The sequence below is a fragment of the Aedes albopictus genome, chromosome 3, assembly GCF_035046485.1.
Source record: "Aedes albopictus strain Foshan chromosome 3, AalbF5, whole genome shotgun sequence".
NCBI classification, from domain to species: domain Eukaryota; kingdom Metazoa; phylum Arthropoda; class Insecta; order Diptera; family Culicidae; genus Aedes; species Aedes albopictus.
This window is the reverse complement of record NC_085138.1, coordinates 243,521,948-243,537,655: the sequence shown is the minus strand read 5'-3', so window position 1 is coordinate 243,537,655 and position 15,708 is coordinate 243,521,948.

The following is a 15,708-nucleotide window of genomic DNA, read 5'->3' as shown; positions in this document are numbered from 1 at the left end:
ACAACTGCCCCTATCGTCGTCATCGTCGTCGTGCACTTCTCCTTTGGAGGACCTGACAAAGCAGCCAAGTGCAATATCTCCCCTGCAACTCAAGAGCCCGGCTAGTCACAATCAGTTCTTCTTCTCCGCCTCGCAGTGATACATAAAACATAAGGGGTTGTAGATTACGTGCAGGAGCGATATTTTTCCGTTACTTATATTTATTACGCAGGAGCCATACATGGCAGCATAAATATTGCACATAATTTCTATGTGTTTTATGGAGACGTGGATTTCATTATGGTGAAGCTGCTAGTGCTACTGCTGCTGTTGCTTGTTGAACCACACTCGAGCGTGGTTTTTCCCATTCATTTCCGAGTCCAAGTCCCAACCAACTTCGTCGACATGAATGTGGGTGGGAATGTGTTCTGGCTTTCTTGAGCAGAGTGGTATTTTTATGAGTACTGCTTTCTCCTAACATGCCCTATTGTGTTTTTCATCACTCATGGACGTGCCAGGCCAGTGCCGGCAGTGTTTCATCACTCGGAATAACAGAGTGCAGACTTTTTGTCTGTAGTTGCTACAATATCTAGAGAGATGATTTGTTGGTGGCAAAAGCACCAGAAAGTTTTTTTTTTAATATTTTTACAATGATGCAACATATCCAGAACAGTTTCTGTAAAGAACGCTGTGTTGTATCATCACGAGATCAACTCAGGAGTGATTATGAAAAGTCAAGAATTAGAAAGGTAGAATATTGTCTTCTGCAATTTCATTAATAAAGTTAAGAATCAACAAGTATTTTATACACTTTTCGCTCATAATTTAACCGTTATGTGTCCGACAAACTTTAGCTTTTTTCTACACCGTGCTTTTTAAATGGGCGCTGGGACCCGGGTACCCTGTCGGCCACATAAGGCCGACTGACCAACTGACATACATTTGTACACGGCTAGATACTGTATATGTAGAACCGTGAACAAACATTCAAGTCAATTGGCTTAATATTGACTTAGTGACTTAGTTATAATCGAAAAGTGACTAAAATAGGATTTGTCTTAATGGCCCCACATTAAACACAAGTGTAATGGTCCGAATACGTCGTTAAGTTGCAAAACATACGTAACGATCGAATCAATGAAATTTCACGTCTAATCAATTAAAACATATTGTGTTATAGTTAAGAATTTCACTCAACTTCACTGTCAGTTATTTTACAATAAATTTTACGATTTTTTTATAAGAATAACAAAAAATATACAGAAATTTCTTCCGAATTCTTTCAGCAAACGAAGCTAACAATTAACGTTGCTTGTATTATCAGTAACCCAGCACCCTGAAACGCCCCAAAAAAAAACATAATGGAACCTGCCGAAACCTCTAGCTATTTTACCGTGCCTTGACTTTTTTACGCGAACTACACTGAAAACGCTTCAGTGTGTTCACAATTTATCGGTATTTTTTTATCATTATTACCGAGATTATTAGGCCGGTGAGTTTATCGGGAGTGGGATTCGATCCCAGGTCGTCGGCAAGATAGTCAAGTACTCTAATCATCATACCAAACCCGATCCACGGTAAAACAATCACTAAGTATAGGTCTATTGTTGAAATATGTAAGAAACGCGTTTTATGATTCTGGAATCTTGTACATACTGCAGAATACACACTAGAGTGGGTCAACGTTGTATGGAGAAAGTTCAAATTTGATCGCACCAACCCGGAACAAAGCTTTTTTATTCCATTTTTGCATCCAAAACTAATGTGCAAAATTTGGGAGCGATATAGGTTGCTTCTTCTTATTCCGCATTGCGATTGAAATTTGTATGGAAGTTAGTATGTGATCGGAGTTTTCGAGCGACGCGTGCTAAGAACGATCTTCGGCGGCGTGCAGGAGAACGGTGTGTGGCGGAGAAGGATGAACCACGAGCTCGCTGCACTTTACGGCGAACCCAGCATTCAGAAGGTGGCCAAAGCCGGAAGGATACGGTGGGCAGGGCATGTTGCAAGAATGCCGGACAACAACCCTGCAAAGCTGGTGTTTGCAACTGATCCGGTTGGCACAAGAAGGCGTGGAGCGCAGAGAGCACGATGGGCGGACCAGGTGGAGCGTGACTTGGCGAGCATTGGGCGCGACCGAGGATGGCGAGCGGCAGCCACAAACCGAGTATTGTGGCGTACTATTGTTGATTATGTCTTGTCTTAATGATGTTGAACAAATAAATGTATGTATGTAGTATGTGATCGAGCAAGTGGTAGGGAGGTGGCTCGATTCCGTACGACAAAGAGTAGAAATTTTTCGGTTTACATCAAGGTTTACATATATATTATCTATTAAAACAAATCACTGTACAGAAATACGTCTAACTGAGCCTACGTTGTGGTATAAATAGATTGTGTGATGCAGAAAGTAGTGTATATGAGTTGTAGTTGTTGATGATGGTAAGGCTCTGCACCGATAGCGTTTTTCCCAAACAGTATGGGAAAACATACATTTTTGCATTTTACTCATAAATTGAATATTTTGTCTAATACCATGTAACTAATGACGTTAAAGTATAGCCTAGCATATGCCGAAAAACTTTGCCGAAGACCGCAAAGTGATCCGACGCTTGTGAAAAAAGGTTTTCGCTTGGTAACTTAGGCCAAAAATTGAGATTTTATCATTGATGTTATTCCTTTACATGTTAAATGTTAAGCACCATCGGGCAATCTGTACGTTATAACGTTTTAAACAAGTGTCGGATCACTTTGCGGTCTTCGGCAAAGTTTTTCGACATATCCAAGGCTATACTTCAACGTCATCAGTTAGATCGTTTTACACTTAAAATTTCAATTATTGAGAAAAATGCAAAAAAAAACACGTTTTCCCATACTAAATTCCATACAAATTTCAATCGCAATGCGGAATACGGGGAAGCAACCTATCGCTGCCAAATTTTGCACAGTTGTATGGAACGCTAAAAGGAATCAAAAAAACTTTGTTCCAAAAAAAATCGACTTTGTTGACCCAGTCTTATACACATACAATCTTTGTACATACTACGTTTTGGGTACTATGTCTTGAAAGACAGGCTGAGGAGGTTTTTGCAAACAAATCGTTATTATGAGCAGTTTTTTTTTAATCTACGCACTAAATGTGAAGTAAATACTCTGGGAGTGACTTTGCTAAGAAAATTAATGTCACTCCGTCGATGCTCCTCTTTCTGTCCCATCCCAGGACATAAGAATCCGACAGTTATGTCCAAGCTAGAAAGCCTAGGCTTATGCGATTCATATCGTTGATTTGGACAGATCTTACCAAGCAAAAAAAAAAGATGCCTATTGCTAATTGAGAGAAAAAAATCTACTTTATGATAGATTTTTAAGCTGTTGCACTAATGACTTTTACCGGGGCATTATCAATCAGCTCATGAATACCTTGAATACGACGCCGGTGATCATTATATGTTGTTACTTTTCTGAACAATGCACTTGGCAAGCATACTTTGATTTGGCCATCTTTTTCAATGATAGGATGATCTTCATGGCTCCGGTAAGACCTTCACAGCTGTGGTAGAACGCGGCGGCTACCGCAGAAAAGAAAACTTATATAGAACTCCGTTATATTATAATCTTCAATCATATTTGCATAATAATTCCGATGTTTTACTACAACACGCTTCATTTGATGGTAACCACACCAATATTGTACAAAAGGTGACAAAAAGTATTAAAATTGATTTTATGTGTTCGAATAAATAATTGGTAACGATAGCAAAAAAATGTTCCTGGAAAACCATTTCAATAACTTGTTTTGTTAGTTTCAATAACAACTTAATAACAATGAATTCGAAAAATATTTCAATAACGAATTTTTATATTAATATGTTATTGATAATAACATAAAGGGTGTCCACGATGAAATTGCCACACAGAAAATATTGTATAACTTTTGATTACGTTCGCCAAAATAGCTAATTTTTTGACCATGAATGTGTAGCTAATAGCCCGCACGGCTACGAGGCTCCACTTAAAAGGAGTCATTCAGGAATTTCCTTTTAACTGAATACAAAAATGGAGCAACACAAAGGGACAGGTCATAATTGTCGCTGTGATTTCAAAACTTGTTACTGTTGTGTTATTGCTGATAAGTTGATCAATAGTACAACAATAACTAAACTTGTACTTCAACAAATGTAATTTAGTTAATGTATATCAATAGCTTGATTATAACAAAATGAGATTGTCCAACAAAATTTGTTATGGAAAAGCTATGCCTTGATAATTTAATAATAACAAAACAAGATATAAAAACAGGTTATGTGATTTCGTAGTTATTAACTTGCTATTCTCCTCTGCTCGGGTGGTTCGAAAAACCACTCGGATGATTTGGGTTCGACTGATGACACCACACGCAGAAAAATCAGTTTAGTTTGAAACAACAAACACGTTTGTTTATTCGATATTTTGAAATTAGTTGCAAACAAACTTAATTTTTGTTGATTCAAACCTCTTTCACTGGTTCAAAATAACTGTCCAAATTATCTGTTTCCAGGCTTGATAATCCTCCTCGAAATCAAAAGAGTTTTGCACTAGGTTTTGCAACATGCTCCAGAGCGGTGTTTTGCTTCTGCCTCGTCGCGAGGGAGCGAACGAACCCCAAACAGAGAGGTAATAAAAACTGAGCGAGGAAGAGGGAACGAAAAAAGAGCCGATGATTATTTCGGGTTTTTGAGTGCGATTTTCGCCTCTAGAGTCTTTCTATGTATGGGAGTGGAACTCCTGAGTGCTTTTTGAGTGTGAATGGACGTGAGAAACACAACAAGCAATTATGAGCGTTGGACGAACTCCTCGCTGCGCGGCAAGCTCGCGCTCGGTGCTGTTGAGGATTTGCGTTGTGATTTCTTAGTTTTATTTTGACTCCTCAGAAAATCGCCGAAATCGCTTCCTTATTTTCTCGCGAGGGAGTTTCTGTCAAGCCTGGTTGTTTCTACTTATAACTGTTTTTTTTATTCAAAACAAACACAAGCGAAATGATTTCAAACCAGTATATTTGCATAGTGACATAACAAATGCTTAGTTCGTTTTAACCGGATTTTCATTTTTTTCATGCAGTTGTTCCAAAGGTATAGAGCCATAAAATAATACGCTTTTTGGCTTTGAATGTTAATTCAGCTTCTACTCTTTCTGTTACAAGAAAAAGTGATAATATTATAATCACTCACGTACAGTCCGTATGGCATCTCAGATTATCAATCAGCCGAAGAATAACAGGGAGCTCGAAAAAATATGCCATTTACTTACTTTCGGCAGCCTAAGTATTCATTGCACCCATAAATAAATAGAAACGCTCCATAGAAAATCAAAAAGCGTTCCTTAAAGAATGAACATATGTTCCATGAAAATGAGCAATGTTACCCATAAATAGTTGAAAACGTTTCATACTTTATAAAAACTGTACCGGTAAAACATAAATTTTCTACATTAAAAGTGAATTTTTGCACCAATAAATAAAACTGAAATGCTCCATAATAAAATACAAATGCTCCATAGAAAAATGCAAATAATTAAATTGTACCCATAGAAAATTGAATATTGCTCCATAGAAAAAAATAAATTGCACCATAAAAAATTGAAATTGCTCCATAGAAAGTATTCTCAAACTGCACCATAGAAAACATGAAGTACTCCATGAAAAATTGAAAATCTTCCATAGATAGCATATTCTCTTAATTTAATTCGACAGGGCTGAATTGCTTTACATTGCACTGCTTCAGTGGTGCAAATGTTTAAAGTTATGGAGAATTTTCATTTTTTTTATGGAGCAAATTGTATTTATGTGGTGCAGTTTGGTAATACTTATGGAGCAATTGTCTATTTTCTATGGTGCAATTCAATTTTCCTATGAAGCAATATTCAATTTTCTATGGGTTTAATTTTTTATGGAGCATTTGCATTTTGCTATGGAGCATTTGTATTTTATAATGGAGCATTTCAGTATTGTTTATTGGTGCAAAATTTCACTTTTAATGTAGAAAATTTTATGTTTTACCGGTACATTTTTTATAAAGTATGGAACGTTTTCAATTATTTATGGGTAACATTGCGCATTTTCATGGAACATATGTTCATTTTTTATGGAGCGCTTTTTGATTTTCTATGGAGCATTTGCAATTTGTTATGGTTGCAATAACCTTTTGCCCTTACTTTCAGTCCTGGGCACCCACCCAAAAAATATGCGACGGGTAAAACAATACACGACCGTGCTCGTTGACGCCTACTGCGACTAAATAAAGCTGCAAACGACCAGTGAACAATCAAAAACTCGCATCCTTGAGAAAAATCCAACACTGAACTCAGCATATCAAAGAAATATCGTAAAAATATTAATTTTTGTGATAGTTTAATGATTGAATATTACGAATAGTGTTGGGTTTTATCCATATGAATGAGGTAAAATGCTTCGAGGCTGTAAAAGAGAATATTGATAAAAAATAAAAAAAAAAAACACTTACTAAGGTAGCCTTTGTGTAGTGAGTACCTGCAATGAATGTGAAAGTAGAAAGGAGTTAGTTATACACGGACAACAATAAAATTATTATGGCAAATCATGTAAAATGTTGATCATTTCAAGTTAATATCACTTGAATTTATGTCAATTGCCGTTTATTTGTACCTACTCATGATATGGGCACCCTTCTACGTCTTAGTACCCATATGACAGCATTCATTTATTACGTAAAGCTAAAATCGTAACTTTTGAAATTGGAATAAAAAAAATTGGTGAAAAACTTTAAACCTGATATACCTGAAAGTGATTTTTCATCACTTACACCTTAAAAAATACAAAAATGTGCATTGCCTAAATTTACAACGAAACTACCGTTTTCGTCCACTTCTTCCAACTTAATCAGATACCTTATTGCGTGAACATGTTGTTAACTGTGTTTGTTGTGAATATTTTTAGCCGGAAAGTTGATTTTGATCGAGTTTACTGCATCTCGTCCAGCGCCAATCCCCGGCACCAGTGCCGAACTTACGAAGACAAAAATGTTTCTGCCAAGTTTTCGTCATTTTTTTTGCATTATTGTGAAATGAGTACGGTCACTCTAGTGTGGCTTATCCAAAAAATCTGCTGATTAATTATTCTCTATACAATTTCAAAATATTCTACAAAGTTGAAGAAAATTTGCAAAAGAAAACATTCAAACGATTAGAACTTTTCAAAAAGTTTTCAATAAATTGCACCTATTTCAGTCGAGTCCAACGGTACATGAAGACCAATACATTAGTCATAAACTTTCAAAATTTAATTTAATTCGGTTCGCTTAATCCTAAGAAGGTACAGTAATTCGATAAACGAAAGTCAAATAATAGGTATTCTACTACATAGAAGAGCTCTAATTTCGTGTAGAGTTGAATAATCAAGCCCAAATTTGTACCAATTATATCTAACTCGTTGAGAAAAAAGTATTCAAAATTTGAATAGTTTTGGTGGGCATTATAAAAGGTTGCAACTTGCTAAAAATGTTTTAGGCAATTTATGAAACTTTGCATGCTTGTATATACCACTAGACGGCGCTAGAGGTCAAACAAATTTTAAATTTCATATATCTCAGAACTCTGGTCACTTACAAAATTGATGTCTTTGACAATGTTGTTTGGTAGATCAAGGGCTTACAGTTAATGGTCCACTTGTTTCGAAATTTCGACAATAGGAAGCGCTAGTTATACATTTGCAAAATTATGCAGTTTTGAGTTTTTTTCGCAAAGTAATCAAAAATCTGTATTTTTGTTTTCTCTGAACGTATTCAAGTCAAGACGAAGGTTTTTCAAAGAGCTATGTATAAGCGAAGACCACATTACCAAGAAGACTTGCAACACTGCTGAAAATCGGGAGTCACTGCTAGCAGCGCCACCCCGGATGAAAATGGCACTATTCATGATAGTGTGTGTAAATTTTCATACTCGCACCAATACACGCTTACACTTTTTAACAAAGGTACCACCTTAGCTCAGCAGGCGGCGGTGCCGTCGGTGACGCTTGCCATAGGTATGGGAAAATAATAGAGTTGCATGTCTTCTTGATAAAGTAATCTTCGGTATTATTCGTAAATGTGCAAAATTTCATTTCATTCGGTTCGCTTAAGGTGATACGGGACGCCGTGTTATTTTTCCTATCTGCCCTCTTTTTCTAACAATTTGCCTCACGATTTTGAAGATGGTAATCTCGATTTCTATCGAACTGAAGATGCTGAAAAACAATCAGCATATGCACTGCAAGTGAGCATACACAATGATAAGTTTTTATTTTTGCAAAATATGAAGTAGAATCCATTATTGCCATCTTAGTAGCAACAGAGAAATGGCGGATATTTCTTCGATCGTCCCGTTCGTCCTTAATCATGAGACATACCAGTTTAACGAAGAACACTCAAATATAAAACATCTAACTTCATGTAAAACTATTCAATCGAGCTCAAATTTGTATCATTTATAGCTAATTAGTTGTGCAACTAACAGATACAGCTTGGGATTATTCCCTACACTTTATGAAAAGTTATAGCTTGCCGAATATTTTTGAGATAATAAGTAAGAGATGCATGCTTCTACTAATATGCAACTAGCGCCATCTACTGGCAGAATCATGAACCAATCAGCTAATCAACTGAAAGGCCCTAATAAACAAACAACAATGTCGAAGAAACCAACTTTCTAAGTGATCAGAGTCCTGAGATATATGGAATATAAAAATTGATTTATCGTCAGCGCTATCTAGTGGTGGAATTTTGAATCAAACGGCCCATCACCAGTAAGACCTTGGCTGACCTAACAATTTTACCAAATACACCAAATATTTAAGTGATCAGGGTGCTAAGATATACGGTATGGAAATTTCGCAAGTGCTGCGCCTTGCTGTCTGTGATATCTGTCATGCCAGAGACAAACATACGTAACACTGATGAAATGTTTGTAACAAATATCTCATGATTCTAATTACTTAGAGAGTTGTTGTCTTCGGCAATATTATTTGGCTAGTCAAGACCTAACAAATGATGAGTCGTTTCATTCAAAATTCCACCACTAGGCGGCGCTAGTGAGCAAACAAATCTTATATTCCATATATCTCAGGACTCTGATCACTTAGAAAGTTGATGTCTTCGGTGATGTTGTTAGGTTGGTTAAGGTCTCTCAGTTGATAAGCTGATTGGTTCAAGGTTCTGCCAGTAGGCGGCGCTAGTTGCAAATTAATTAAAATATGCAACTTTTATTTATTATTTTGAATATATTCAGCAATCTGTAACTTTTTCTAAAGTACACCAAATATTCTCAAATTTTACCTGCCAGTTGCACAACTAGTTAGCTATAAACGGTACAAATTTGGACTCGATTGGATAACTTTACATGAAGTTGGAGCAACTCCAGTGAAGTAATTCATATTTGAGTGTTCTTCGTAAAATTGCTATATCTCTGGATTAAGTGAACCGAATAAAATGAAATGTCGCACATTAATGACTAATACATAGCTCTTTGAAAAACCTTTGACTTGACTTAGACACGTTCAAATAAAACAAATTTACAGCTTGTTGATTACTCCACGAAAAAATTTAATCATTTGAATGATTTTGCAAATGTGTAACTATATAGCACCGCCTAGTGACGAAATTTCGAAACAAGTGTAATATTAACTGTAAGCCCTTGACTAACTGAATAACATTGCCGAAGACACTAACTTACTATTTAAGTGGTGAGAGTCCTGAGATATATGAAATTTTAAATTTGCTTGACCTCTGGCGCCGCTTATTGGTGGAATTTCCAGTTAAACGATCCATCACCATCCATTATGAAATCGTAAATAAAAATATTAGAAAGCAGATATTTAAATCAGTTTAACTAGATGTACCACCTTAACATAACAATGATGGGGAATAGGGTCAACAATTAAAAAGAAACTTTCTAAAACACAATATGTGTCTAGAAACTTAAAGTTTAAGCTTAGACAGTTTTGTCTTCGTAAATACCCGGGCAGAAAAGAATTACAAAACAATTGTAAGCTTTATCATTCAAAAAGAATTACTGAATGGTAAAATTTGCTATTGGTTTGTTTGAAATAAGTGACAAAATGGTGAATATAATAACTGACATTGTTCTATGAAATAACTAAAGAATGTCAAATCTTGACGTTACAATGGCAAACCAATAACAAAAAAAATAAGGTTGAGAATTGCAAAATATACAATTATTGAGTAATTGAAAACAGAACAATATCAAAATTAGTTATTCGCCTGTTAACCAAAAAAAGAGGTCAACAATGTCTCACCAATTGCAAAAATTGTTATGATAGCAAAATAAGACATTCATTAGTCAAGTGTTTTAACCATCCAACCAGGTCCGCTCCCATATTTGTATATGTTTCATACCGCATTGTATTGTATTGCCAATCTCTGGTTGCGTGAATCCTTTGTTTTTCATAGGATGAAAATGGGAGCCACATGCTTAATAAGGGAACCAATACCCTAGCTACAGAACAATTTAGTGTTGATGCCTATGTTTTGAAGTTCTTTTTCCAATTGTCTCCTTGCAGCACGATTACATGCTGGAACTTTTCCGGCAGGCCCATTAATCTCGAGGAAGATAGGAGTTGCAAGAAATGGAAATTGCTATTAAATATTTCAGAACATTTGCCCCATTTCTTCCGCAGCCCAGGTATTTTTGCACCGCAGCAACTATTATTGGGTTCTCCAGACGCTTCCCTTGCAATGTTACTCAACAGGATGGATGGTTCATGTTCCCATTGTTTGCTTCCCTCTGCTGCTGTTGGGTGAAAGCTGTTGCACGAATGTGGAAAATGAATCATTTAATGATGGAGAACGAAATTGGATGATGGAGCAGCAAAAAAATAAGGAGAAGGGGATGTAGAAATGTTCGGTCTTTACGATGGGTGGGTCGGGGGGTAGATACTAAGAACTACGGGATACCGTCTTTCAGACAGCAAGGGAGCTGATTTTATTCAACGCGTAACTGATGGAGATCCATTTACCGCCACCACCGCCTTGAAAACCAGCACACTTGTGTGCAACAGCAAGCACCTTCATCGTCAGTGTCTAGTTAGGAGCGGTACTTGAGTCTAGCGATTTATTCTTTCGATATTCAGCTTTAAAGCAGCGTTAACAATGGAGATAATCTAACGTAAGCAACTTCCGTGCTGGGGTACCGTGTCCCCCGTTTAGCAGCAGGCAGTGCGAATGTTGCGTGTCAATTTGATTGCACGAGCCCTCTGCTGTGACACATACAAAACACAGAGCGTGTGCGTGTTTGTACAATTGGTAGAGGGACGATCTACTGCTCGTTGCCTGTACTAGTAAGCAGGTTCTACGGAACGTGGAAGCATTTGTAACGATTTACCCAGTACAGTATGCTATCGAGTTGTGAAAATTCATCAAAACGAAAACAATAACAACGGTGACGACGAAGACGACGACGGAAAACCCAGAAGGGATTGAAATTGTAAACGACGATTTGTTCGCAGCGATATGTAGGTCTCTGTACCACGCCAGGAGCCGTTCTATGAGCAGGAATCGAAAGGACGCGCGGGTGGCAGCATAAGGCACCACTCACGAAACACACTTTCCGACATTCCGGTAACAGGTCCAATCAGAAGCGCGTGAAATATGCTGTTTAATGTCGGAATTTGACGGGAACAAATGATTGTTGCCGGGTGCTGGTGTTGGTTTCCGGCGTGTGTGCGCCCCCAGTCATATCGCAACACCTGGGGAAACCAATTGTCGTTACAGAGATTGGTGCGGAAAAAAATTAGGATTATTTGCTGAAGTGAAGTTTATTAAATAATGCTACTCGAAGATTTAATGAAAATAATGGAGGGTTTACGAAAGGGTGAATCATTGAGGGTTTAATTGCTTTATTTGGCTGTGCTTGGGAAATAATATTATGATAATACTAGATTACAAAATAAAACGAAAGTCGTGAACTTCTGTCAACGACCAAAATTTTTGATGCATAATTTAGCGTTAATTTCGAAACCGTGCTTCAAAAAATTTAAAATAGAACAGTTTTTGAGTTTTAGCTCAATATCGAGTTTTACAACTTTTTAAAATATGGAATTTAATAAAATTCAAATATCATACGTTTTGATCAACTAATTTTAAATCTTTTTCCATAAATTAAAAGCTGAATATAATACCATTCGATCATCTGAATGCAGGTTTTGCGTAAGATTGATGAAATTCAAGATATTGGCGAGTTTTGGAAAATAAAAATAGAATAAAAATCGATTTCAAATCATTAACCTTGTATGGAAAGTCGAAAAAAATTTCGCTCTACTGTAATTTTTTACCTTCGCGTTTTCGAACTCAGGGCATGATTCTACACCAAAAACAATCATCAGCTTACCGAGATAAAAAATGCTGTAAACTAGTGTAATGTATAGACCGATTGTTCCAATTTTGTCCTTGAATATGCATATTGGGTGCGGGCACCGGTTTTGGCCAGTCTAGGGGAAATCCCTTTTAAAAAAATAGCCAATAATCCAATGAAAGGTTTAAATCCATATTTTAAAGGAAAAATTCTGAAATCAAGCTAATACTTGATTTTTGCATTATGAGTGGCACTGGCCAAAATAGAAGCACTCCATCAGTTTTGGCCATATTCTCAACTTTGATTTCTATTTTGGCCTATCACGTGTATTCCTTATGGGAGTGGCCAAAATAGAAGCACCCTGGCCAAAATAGATACATTATGGGAACTGAGTTTTTAAGGAAAATTATTTATTCCAATATAGATCGCAATAGGCTGAATAATGCACTATGGCCAAAACACCTGACTGGCCAAAGCTGATACTTCTACTCTATTTAAAACTACAGTTTGAACGCTATTCAATAGTCAGAAGTCTAATAAGTTCAATATCATTGTTGCAACAGGTGATTTTTTCCGGACCGTCCAAATAGCAAAAACTAGCTTTTTTACGACGGAATTCGTTTTTAGCTGTAAATCAAATTTTATTAATTATTTTTAAGTATTTACGTAGTTCAAAAGTTATAATTTGCAAGAATAGTTTTTTAGTATCAACTAGCTATTAATTTGCATGTTATTTTAACCCGGGTGCGGTCGCGTCGTGTACTGAGTACACGCACCATGAAAAAAGCTCGCTTGTGATACGCAGCGTGTACGCGGTGTCGCTGAGGGTGGCCGAAGACGCAACTGCTCGAGGGTTAATATAATTCAGTCCAATAGCTTACAGTTTCAGTCCTTTCTCTGTGTAATCCTGTCCAACAATTTCCATCTCCTAAACTGTGTTTCTTCTATCAAACTAGCTGTGTTACTTATGTCCAGCGTGTGCTCTCTTTCCCATTTTGGTCACTAACCTTTACAGGGCGGCGCCTGAAGATGAAGACAACCAGAATTTTCAAACCGCAGAAAATCACACAGGTCGCTAAATTTCGCATCTGATAAAACAAAATTTTTGATTTTCTCTACAATATCATCAAATATATGTACTTATTCCATCTGGTATGTGAAACTACATGGCTTTGGATCAGTGTGGTCTGGTTGTTCATCGAATTTGAGCTAATTTTGTTACTGTTATAGTCATTTTGTTTAATGACCATTGGGTGCGCAGTTTATTGATATCCGCTTATTAGGCCTACATTATCACATGTTAAACATCAAATATGTTCATTTTTATTTTTCAGTGCTAGAATATAGACATTGACTGATACACTGTCAAGAAAAAATGTTCATATATATCCCATATTTAGCGTGTAATAGTGCCTTGAACTTTTAGCATTTTTTCCTGCCGCACCCTGTAGATTCAGCATTCAACATTCAAAATTAAAATTATACTTGACTTTACACGAAAAAGTTGCGTCCTCCGTTTTTCGGGCATGGAAATTATAATTTTCACACCATCTAAAATAAGGTTTAGTGAGTATTTATTCGCAGGTCGATTACAAACTAATATTTCTAGAACACATGAAATTAGTTTTGCTGTATTTACATGCTTAGCATGTTAATATTTTTTTTCTTTTTTATATCAAAAATCTAGTTTGAAAATATTGTCTCCTACCGGGGCAAAATGGATACTCATCTTTGTGAGAGAAACGGCGAGGGAATAATATAACCTAAATCACAAACCAACTACATTCGTCGATTTCAGTATATTTTCGGTTAAAAGTTCACTATAGTAGACATAGAGTAAAACAAATTGGTCAGATAACTGATTGATTGATTGATTTATCTTTATTTGAGAGACTTTCAGCCCTTGGCTAGTTCGTCTCTCGCTCAGATAACGACAACAGTGGAAAATAGTTGTTCAAGGCACAGCTGTACATGCCGACAAAAACAAAGCTTTATCCAAAACAGCCTGAATTTAAACTAACTGAATAAAAAAATGAACTACTTTGGCGTATTATTCATCTATAGTAGTTGTTTTGTAATGAAATAAATGTACGCAATTCGTAAAAATCTCATGGTCTTCCATCTGCCATCTCGTCCAGAAAACACTCGCAGTACTCGCCGTCTAATCCATTCACAGAGTCGATCTTCTACAATGATCACTAGGTCACCGCTTGTGACCGACTTTGTGTCAACTTTGTGTCGGAGGCTGATTGACCCCGCTTGTGCTACATGAGAAAACAGTTCGGAGTTAGTGCCTCATGATCCGAGGTCTCGATGGGCATGTGGGTCAACTGCCTTGCTTCCACTAGCAAAGTGACCAAAACTTCTTCACTCGGCTTGCGTTCGACAGATAGCGAAGCCAGGGCACACTCAACGGACCGAACCATATACGCTCGCACAATGCACAGTGGAAAAAAATAGGTATAAAACGCGAATAAATTCAATATCTCTGCTCGGAGTGGATGGATTCGAATGAATTTTTGACACAAACTGCAAAAATGTCTACAGTTTCAGATAAAGAGGGTGTCATTCGCCTGCGGCGATGCTAGAATTCAGTGTATTGAGCTCGTTTTACCCCGCGCTCTCTTTTTCACACCTTTTTGAGAAAATCCTCATCTATTCCCGACTGGCGTGCAAAATAAATGACTTATTTAACACGTATTTGTGTAGAAACTTCCATTGTGTCAGAAATTTGACATAAGATTGCTCCTTCTCTTGTCGATTGCATTCCACTTCGGGCGGAGATGCATGTTAAAATTTAAAGAAATAGGGGATATCGGGGTTATTTGAAGATATTTCAATTTTTAGGGCCGTGCGGTGAGCCAAACCAGCTTCATTCGATACAACGGAAGTTTTAACACAAACACAAATAAAATAAATCATTTATTTATTCAGGATTTTTCCAAAAAGGTGAAAGAGAGAGAGAGAGTGGGATGAAACGGGCCCGTTACACTGATTTCCAGCATCGCACTATGGGCCAGAAATCAAAATTTCGCGACAAAATTCAAAAAAGTTGTTTTTCTAAGATCAATCAATTTCCATATTTGTATGATTATTTGGGCTATTTTTGATTATATACCGACTGATTTTTTCGATTTGTAACAAAATTGTATCGTTTTTTGTATGAAGAATCTACTTATAAGCAAAAATTCTCGATTTTAACCAATAGTAGGAAAAATTTGATTTGTGGTGAAAAATGTGCCCAAAAAATATAACGCATTTCCTAAAAGTAAATTTAGTATATTCTGCATATTTGATGCACAAATTGCGATGCTTTTAAGTTTAAAAAATAAATTTTACAATATTTACTCAAAAATTACGGTTTATTTGTCA